The sequence below is a fragment of the Rhincodon typus genome, chromosome 9 (assembly GCF_021869965.1).
Source record: "Rhincodon typus isolate 14 chromosome 9, sRhiTyp1.1, whole genome shotgun sequence".
Taxonomy (NCBI): Eukaryota; Metazoa; Chordata; class Chondrichthyes; order Orectolobiformes; family Rhincodontidae; genus Rhincodon; species Rhincodon typus.
This window is the reverse complement of record NC_063340.1, coordinates 71903956-71913979: the sequence shown is the minus strand read 5'-3', so window position 1 is coordinate 71913979 and position 10024 is coordinate 71903956.

The following is a 10024-nucleotide window of genomic DNA, read 5'->3' as shown; positions in this document are numbered from 1 at the left end:
TCTAGGCCCGAAACGTCAGCCTTCCTGCTCCTCTGATGCTGCTTGGCCTGCTGTGTTCATCCAGCTCTACACCTTGTTATCTCAAACAATTTCTTGTCATCTTTCCTCCTAGATCCTTAAACTATTTTAGCATCTGCTGATAATGTATCTGTTTTTATTTTCAATTCATTCAGTGGACAAGGGTGCCACTGGCTAGGCAGCATTTATTGCCCATCCCTAACTACCATTAGAGTCAACCACATTGCTGTGGGTCTGGAGTCACATGTAGACCAGATCAGGTAAGTATGGCAGTTTCCCTCCCTGAAGTACATTAGTGAACTAGATGGCATTTTCCAATGATTGACAATTGATTCATGGTCATTATTCGACTCTTAATTCCAGATTTGTATTGAATTCTATTGCCACCATCTGCCATGGCAGGGTTTGAGCCCAGGTTCCCAGAACATTACTTGGGTCTCTGGATTAGCTGTCCAGCAATAATACCACTAGGCAATCGTCTCCCCACTATTTCACTATCTTTTCCAGCATTGTGAACAATTTTTATGTTAACTAGTTCATTTAATAATTTGCATTAAAATAATCTTGCATTTCAAGTTTTAAAATTTTTGACAAAACCTAAGGGATTATGATCAGTTTATATTAGTGCTTATTTGCAATTGTGATAACCTTCAAAATGTTTAGGAACTAATGATAATCTCGAAGTCTCCTTTTCCACTTAGAATACTTATTCTGATGTTGGTTAAACTACTTCGAAAAGTACCAAATGGCTTTTCTGTTATCAATTCATTACCTTGCATTAAGACTGTACCTATCCCAAGTCATGAGCATCAGTTACCTTAGTTTAGTAATGTCAGGACAGCTGACACTGGTTCATTTATTGGGATTGCCTTGAGCTTCACAAAATCTGCCTGGTAGACTGTCTGCTGGTCAGAACAACTTTGCCTGTTTTTGTAAACATAAAATGTTAAAGATACAGCTTTTTCTGAAGCTAGGCCTAAATTTCCAATAAAAATAAATAGCATTCACAGAAATCTCAAGATTCCTTGTTTAGTTTTAAGAAAAGGGAATTTAACCTGAGTCACTTTTGCTGCTCTTGGCAAAACCTTCCCTATGATATATACTAGGTAGGTTAACCTCACTTTCATGAATTTACTTCTAGCAAAATTTATTGCTAAGCCATCTAACTATAATTGCTTAAACAAGCCTTATTATTGTTTTGTGTGTTCTTCCGAGCCATTACTGTGCATCACAACAGTGTTTAAATAAACTACACAGTTAGGTACTTTAGTTACAACTTGATTCATTAGTTTTTAATATGACTTGGGCAATTTTCAATCTGAATTGTATGACTTGACATTAATATGACCCATTTATTGTAACAAAGACCATATCCTTTTAGCATTTAGTGTTAATAGTATTTGCTAATACCCCTTCAATAGATCAGTCTTAGAAAGGATGAGGTACTGCCAACCCTATCAATGCAATCTTCTAACTGAAAAATTAAGTATGAATCTGGTTTCATTACTGTATTTAATTTTCTCTAAGCTATGCAGACTCTAGCCAACCCAAATACGTTAAGAACTCATACCACTGGTGAATTCCAACTGCTTTGGCAAGTTTCAATCAGGTGATTTTCTCACATGTATTGAATCACTGTTCCCAACAGAGCTTGCATTTCAAGTCTTAACTGACAGCAGTGCTGTTTTATCTGTATTTTCCCCTAGTCCACATCATGCGCTGCTATCATTCAGATTTCCTTGCATTTTTTTAAGTAAATGTATTAGATCTTCCTGTTATTCTTCCTCTTGTTCAAGGACATATTGCCCAACTGCCCCAGTATTTCAGCCACACATTCCACTCGGCTGACATAGAAACATAGAAGATAGGAGCAGGAGGAGGCCATTCAGCCCTTCGAGTCTGCTACACCATTCATTATGATCATGGCTGATCGTCCAACTCAATAGCCTAATCCTGCTTTCTTCCCATAACCTCTGATCACATTTGCCCCAAGTGCTATATCTAGGCGCCTCTTGAATGCATTAACTGTTTTGGCATCAACTACTTCCTGTGGCAATGAATTCCACAGGCTCACCACCATTTGAGTGAAGAAATGTCTCCTCATTTCCGTTCAAAATGGTCTGCCCTGAATCCTCACACTGTGACCAGTGGTTCTGGACATACCCACCATCGAGAATATCCTCCCTGCATCTACCCTGTCTAGTCTTGTTAGAATTTAAAAGGGTCTCTATGAGATTCCCCCTCATTCATCTGAACTCCAGCGAAAACAATCCCAACATGGTCAATCTCTCCTCATACGTCAGTCCTGCCATCCTTGAAATCAGCCTAGTAAACATCACCTGTTATAACTTAAACCTGAATTTACCTAGTCTTACTTGCTTACTTGTCTAATTATTTAATCTTAAAGATCATCTCTTTCCCTTTAGCCTCCGTCTGTTATTACTGGCTTTTACTTATCGCTGGTGTGTCTCAGTTGATCCCTTAATAATCTGTCAGCTCTTGAGCCTTGGTCTGCTCCTGACCCCACTGATCTGTTGAAGTAGTTGAAAAACAAGACATCAGAAAAAAAAACCTCATTCCCATACTTAACAAACTGTCACACTCCACTCTCTGCAGGTTACCTTACTTGTGTGTGAATCTTACTGATACTTACCTTCTGTTGCACAACTGTAGCATAGTGGCTCAGTGGTTAGCACTGCTGCCTCACAGCTCCAGGGACCTGGGTTTGATTCCAGCCTAGGATGACTGTCTGCGTGGAGTTTGCACATTTTCCCTGTGTCTGCGTGGGTTTCTTTCGGGTGCTCCGGTTTCCTCCCACAGTCAAAAGATGTGCAGGTTAGGTGGATTGGCTGTGCTAAATTGCAAATAGTGTTCAGGGATGTGTAGATTAGGTGGGTTACAGGGAGATGGGTCTGCATGGGATACTTTGAGGTTAGTTGTGGACTTGTTGGGCCAAAGGACCTGTACGCACACTGTAGGGATTCTATGAACTGCTCTCTGGTGTAGAACTCTTCTTTCATAAATCATTTCTTTCTGCAGTAAGCCTGCTATCTCGTATACAATTACCCTCTTCTGTAAACTGCTCTTTCTACTTGAACATTGCTTTGTCCTACATAATTACTCACTCCTGTTACTACACATACAGTTGCTCAATCATATAAGTTACCCTCTCCAATATAGTTACTCTCTTGTATAAAATTGCTCTCTCCTACAGTTACTCCCTTCTGTAAAATTGCTTTCCCATATATTTAACCACTTCTATAAACCTGCTGTCTCATATATTGTTACTCTATGCAGTAAGCCCGCGCTGTCCCATTTATTTACTACCTCCTGTAATCTGCTTTCCCCTATTACCCCTGTAAATTTGGTCTCTCCTGTATAGTCAGTCCATCCAATGAAACTGCTCCATCATAAAAATTACTCTGTCCTGTAAAGCTGCTCTCTCTTTATATAGTAACTCTCTGCTGTAAAACTGTAATCTTCTATTGGCTGTAAAAATATTCTGTCTTGTGTAGTTACTCCGTGTCCTGTTAAACTGTTGTCTCTTATATCGTTACTCTCTTATGTAAAACTACTCACTGCTATATCGTTAATCTTTCCTGTAAAATTTCTCTCTCACATATAGTCACGCAATCATGGAAACTCCAACATAGTTACCATCTCCTGTAAATCTGCCCTCTCCTCTATTGTTAATTGCTCTTGTAAAACCTTTCTGTCCTATATAGTTAATCGCTTCTATAAAACAATTCTGTTCTGCATAGCTATTTTCACACCTGTAATCCTGCCATGTTCTGCTCTTTGCTGCAAAACTGCACTTTCCTACATAGTTACTCTCCTATAAACCTGCCCTCCCTCAATTGTTAATCTCTCTTGTAATATGTCTCTCTCCAAATATTTACCTCTTCTTTAAAATTTCTCCATCCTGTGTCGTTATTACTGTCTGTAAAATGTTCTGCCCTATATTGTTGCACTCTCCTTTTAAACTGCTCTCTTCTATTAAATGTCTCTCTCCTCCATAGTCACTGTTTCCTGTAAAATTTCTCATACATATGGTCTCATTTTATCTTTTTCTGACTGTTATTTTCATGCCTATGGTGGATTTTTTCACACTATTTTCTACCACTATTCCCATTACTTCCATGTTTGGGTTCTACCTGGTGTCCTACCTGTCTGATTATATGGTAGCAGAGGTGGAAATATTTACTGATGCTGAGACCTTGGTCTATTCACATCACTGGCATCACATTTAAACCCCTACAGCAAACGCTGCCAGTCAGGAACTGCCCTTTATAGTTTGCGGCCCCACCATTTTTGTCTGCAAGATGCCACAGAATTTGAAGTTGGCATCCTACTTTGGATAAAACGACCTAGAGTTGATGGTGATAGTAGGAACTGCAGATGCTGGATGCTTGGCCTGCTGTGTTCATCCAGCCCTGCATCTTGTTGTCTCTAGAGTTGATGGTGGATCAGGTGGTGAAGACAGTGTGTCCTCTTTCTTGTGGACCAGCAAAAAAAGCCATGGCTCAGGACCCAGCGTGCCTGGACTCAGATAGTGCTGGGATGATTGCCAATTCATGAGCCATGAGGAATGCCTAGCAGAGTCCGAAGAAATTTAATACTTTCTTGCGCTCTGCAATTATAACCATCACCATCTGCTCTGTTGCCTCACACTCATTCTAACTCTGCCGCCGGACATGCCTCTCACCATTGCATGAAGCATGTTCACTCAAGGGTACTGACTCACATTCTTCCAAACTACTTCGCCTTCCTGCACTCTGTATTTCCCACCCACTCACTCAGGATACCTCGTCACCTATGCTAATGCTTTCTTGCCGGTATGCTGCAACTACGGTGAGAAGTTCGCTGTGAAGTTTTCGGGAAGCAACATCGTTTTACCTGAGGATTGAGGCTGCTTCCATGCTTCTGATCTCCTCCAGGGCCGTATTGTCTATCACTGAGGACAGAATCTGCTGACCCAAGTCGCCCTAATGGACATGTACATGAGCAAGCCTCCAGAGCAGTGCATGCAAAGATTTATGCAATCACGCATGCATTGAGATTCGAAACCATGCATGGACACTGATCACTGCGCATGCACAGGAGACAAGAATTATGCTCAGTGTTATGCCGCCTAGTTGTGTGCATGCCGGACCAAACATTTGGTCTGAGCACTGATCATCTTATCGGAATGAGGAGAAACTGTGCGTAAGCAATGAAGAGGGGTGCAACCAAAGTGGCTTTTGAACTGGTCTGACTGTCTGGGCACATTTCCTCATTAGCATGGATTTTGAAGTGGATATTTTTGGAATTATTTTTGGTTATGCCATTGATTTAAGTCTTAGATTCTAAGAATAAATTGATAGGTTTCTTCTCAAAAGAGGTGATTCCTCTGCTAATTCAGTTGATGAAACATTTGAGCCCAAAGAAAAAGATACAGGCACTGTTCAGGGCTGGTATAATGAGAGCTATCTGGACTTCCATGGACAGGAAATGCTGCTTAACCCTTACCGGAATTTATCATCTGTAGAGAAATGCCGACAAACACTACAATGGTACCATATAGGTTAAGATGCCATTTACAGCACAAACATCTGCAAACAAACAACTGCAGGACTTCAAGAGCTTGAGGGAACAAAACATCAAGCAGATCCAATGTCTGATGGAGTCTGTGTGGGTATCGGATAAAGCTCAAGAGGCTAGTTACTGGTGCCTGAGCTTGTAACAAACTCAAAGAAGCTCCACATCATTGCCAAAACCTTCAGCATGCCAGCATATAAAAACCATAGATGTAACATTATGAACTGATGCTGCAAAAGATATCAATCAAATTCCATTCTCTGATAATGCAGTTAAACAGCAAATTGACAACACATCAGCTGTAATTGAGGATTTGCTGCATGAGAAGTTAGCTGCACTTGGAAAGGTTCCTTTGCAGATTGGCAAGTCTACCAATATGAGACACTGCCAGTTACTAGCTAACATTTGGTATGTTGATGGGAACTCCATTCAGAAGAATTATTTTCTTTTATAAGCAGCTCCTGAGTCATGCGAATGGTGAAGAAATGTTTCAGGTAAGAGATGCTTACTTAAGGAAAACCAACTTGCTTAAGTCACATGTTGGAGCATTTGCATTGACAGAGAAGCTTCCATGAAGTTGAAAGTCAAAGGATTTGTCAGTACGATGAAGAAACAATATCCTGACATTCAGATCACCCATTGCATCTTCCACCATGTAGCACTTGTAGCCAAGACAATGTCACCAGAGTTAGCTGCAGTACAAGGATAAGCCATGAAAATTATGAATTAAATAAAATCACAGCCACTGAAATCATGTTTATTTATTATTTTGTGTTCAGAGATGGGGTAATCAGAGTTTACTGTTCCACACTGAGGGCTATTGATTATCATGGGCTTCAGAAAGGACTGACAGCGTTTTCAACAATGTATGAGCTGCCTCATGAAGAGTTAATATCTGATGATTACCAGTGAGGTAAGCTGGCATATCTTGCAGACATTTTCTGCCATCTGAATGAGCTGAATACTAAAATGCAGGAGAAGAATGAGACAATCCTGACCATCACAAATAAACTTAAAGGTTTCAGGTCAAAAATGGGCCGTTTGCAGGGGTTCACGTGAGGTGTTTCCATTAGCATCGTCAGCAGCAGATGCAGCTGTCAAGGTGAACAGTCTTGTTTTCAAACATCTCAAAGCAGTGCAAGAGTGGTTTCAATCCTACTTCCTTTCAACAAATGTGAAAGATTAAGACTGAGTGCGTGATCCATTTAGTTCACAGTCTTAAGATTCCTCACACAAACTGATGTTGAAAGATAAAGAGAACACTGCAAAATTACACATTGATCGCACAATGAAGCTAAAGTTTGGAGGGGTGAGTTTGGGTGTGTTTTGGCAGATTGTGGTACATGAATAACCAACGATCTCTGACCATGCTATTGCCATATTCCTGCACTGGTGGCAACATATCTTGGCAAGGTAGCATTTGTAGTATGAAAAATAACAGGGAGGGAGAGCTTGCCAGTGGAGCAAGACTTCTGGATGGGCCTCTCATCAATTCCTCCCCTGCACACCAGCAGGCCCAGGTTTGATTGATTGATTGATTTTGTTGTCATGTGTCCTGAAATACAGTGAAAAGCTTTGTTTACAAGCAAGCAAAGGATGTACAGATCACAGCAAGCACAGGATGTACAGATCACAGCAAGCTTAGGCTGTACAGATCACAGCAAGCAAAGGATGTACAGATCAAAAAGATTCCCACAAACCCGGTAAATTGCAGTTTATGTTACATTTTGGTATGACCGATTGTTCATGAATAGTTAGAAATAGTTGAGGTGAGCATATTTATAAAAATGTGTCTGTGTTCACAGTTGAAGACAGTGTATTTTTGCTGGTTAATTTGTAACATCAATGCTCTCAATCTATCTTTAGCTTGCTGTAAGCATTACGTGGAAAACCTATCTCGTAAGGCCACAGCCATAGTAAAAGCAAGTAAACTTGATATTTGTGAACAATCAGTTTAGCTGGAAAAAGTGGGTGTGGTGTAGAATTGTTGTCTCATTGAAGTGTGTACTGGTACTGAAAAGGTTGGGAGCCACTCTCCTATGCTACCCCTGCACCTTAATGAGAAGAGTATTGAGGTAAAAAGTTATGTGATAGGACCAATCCTCACTCATGTTCCACTCATACTGATAAATTGAGTGTGTGACAATGTCACCTTTCATGAATGCACATTTCAATGGAGGCAAAGTTTCATTCCACCCCTTTGTTTTAAAATGAGCACATGGTCATTTAAGGATGGGTGATGTCTAATGGTCTATTTGCATCTAAATTCTGCCTCAAAGCACATTGTTTAGATAGAAAAATATGCTATAAGTGTAGCCTCTGACAGTTTACATGCGAGTGTAAAATGCACTGAAGCACTACCTGCTCATTCAACAGTGTACGCAAAATCAAAGATAGCTGAACGATGATGGGATGGACAGAAGGATGTGCTGAAGGATACCTCTCAAACTGATGATGATCATAGCAAAACTCACTGTTCAGCTGCTGGATACATAATCATCAATAAAGCCTCAGGAGGTAATTTGTCATAGTGCAATTCAATGTTATAACCCTGCCTGAATTATTGCTACACTTTCCCCCACCAGCACATGCAATGTTATCATTCTTGAATGTGAAGACAGCAGATATATAAGATAGTTAACAAATTGTGACACTAACTCTTACTACACAACAGGAAAGGCAAAGAGATATCAAATAAAAATGTGCATTTAATTACGGCAGGGACTTCTTGCCTTTGCAGCAACAAAAATAATGAAACTGAATGATGACTTCACCCAACTGATATATTTTAGAGGCAAGTATCAATTATGTTCCACTTGGCTTGTGCCTGATGATGCGTAACTCTATTGTGATCAAAGTGATGTTCCTCCTGGCTAATGTCATCCACTTTCGTCAATGACCTACCCTCCATCAAAGGTGAGAAGTGGGGGGCGTTTGCTGATGATTGCACAGTGTTCAGCACCATTTGCAACTCCTCAGATACTGAAACAGCCTATGTCTAACTGCAGCAAAACCTGGGCAATATCCAAGTTTGGGCTAAAACATGACAAGTAACATCCATGTAACACCAGTATCAGGCAATTACAATCTCCAATAAGAGATAATCACATCAGTGTCCTGACATTCAATAGTGTTACCATCACTGAACTCCCCATTATCAAGACTGTGGGGTTTACCATTGACTAGAAACTGAACTGAACTTGCCAAATAAACACAATAGTTACAAAAGCAGGTCAGAGGCTAGGAATACTTCAGCACGTAGCTCATCTCCTGACTCCCCAGAGTCTGTCCACCATCTACAAGGCACAAGTTAGGAGTGTGATGGAACACTCCCCACTTGTCTAGATGGGTGAAGCTCCAACAACACACAAGAAACTTGACACCATCCAGGACAAAGCAGCCCACTCGATTAATGTCACGTCCAGAAACATTCAAACCTCCTACTATCTCAGTGGATGCTCAGTAGCAGCAATATGTGCCATCTACAAGATGCACTACAGAAATTCACCAAAAATCTTCAGACAGAACCTTCCAAATCTATGATCACTACTATCTAGAAGGACAAAGGCAGCAGATACATGGGAATACGACTATCTGCAATTTTCCCTCCAAGCTACTTAACATTCTGATTTGGAAATATATTGCTGCTCCTTCAGTGTCATTGGGTCTAAATCCTGCATAATAAATGCTGGTCAACTGCACACATCCCATGAGTGAATTTAAAAAAAACCCACTGAACCACAGACCTGGATCGCAGCAAGCTCCTGACTGACCATTGCAAACACCACTGGACTGAGATTAGACCATGCAGTTGGCTGACTGTGATGCCACCCACTGAATGACAGCAATGCCCCTTCAATCCATGAAGGACTGCTCCCCGTAGATGTTCAGATATGGTCATTAGGTTGAAGCACATGCAATGTGTTTGCTGCATAAACTGCTGGCATATGCTGTACATCAACATCTCTGCCCCTTCACTATTCAATGCTGGCAACCATGACAAGCTACTTATTTTTTGTTCCATGTTAAAACACATGACAAGCCTGGGACATTGATAACCTATCATTTCGCAATGCAGCAGCAATGTGCTAAAAGGCAGAGTAAGGTAGAGAATCTGTGAACATCCACGGAAGTGCGAAGTAAGTGAATCGTAAGAATGCAAGCTAATACCCATAAAATGCAACCTGTGCAGATGCATGAGATGGATATGGGTTCCTGTTTGCAGAGTGACTTGGCAGGAGCATTGTAATACAAGGTGTTGGCGAGCTCCGAAGTGCATTAATGAAGTGCGGAGGTGTATAGTCCAAGATTAGTCATGATAACATTGTGAGGCAGATGTTTGGCCAATGTCTTCTTCTGTGGACAAAAGGTGGAAGTGGTCGTAGCCAATGTAATGTATCATGAGGTGATGGTGAATGGACCTTAGGAT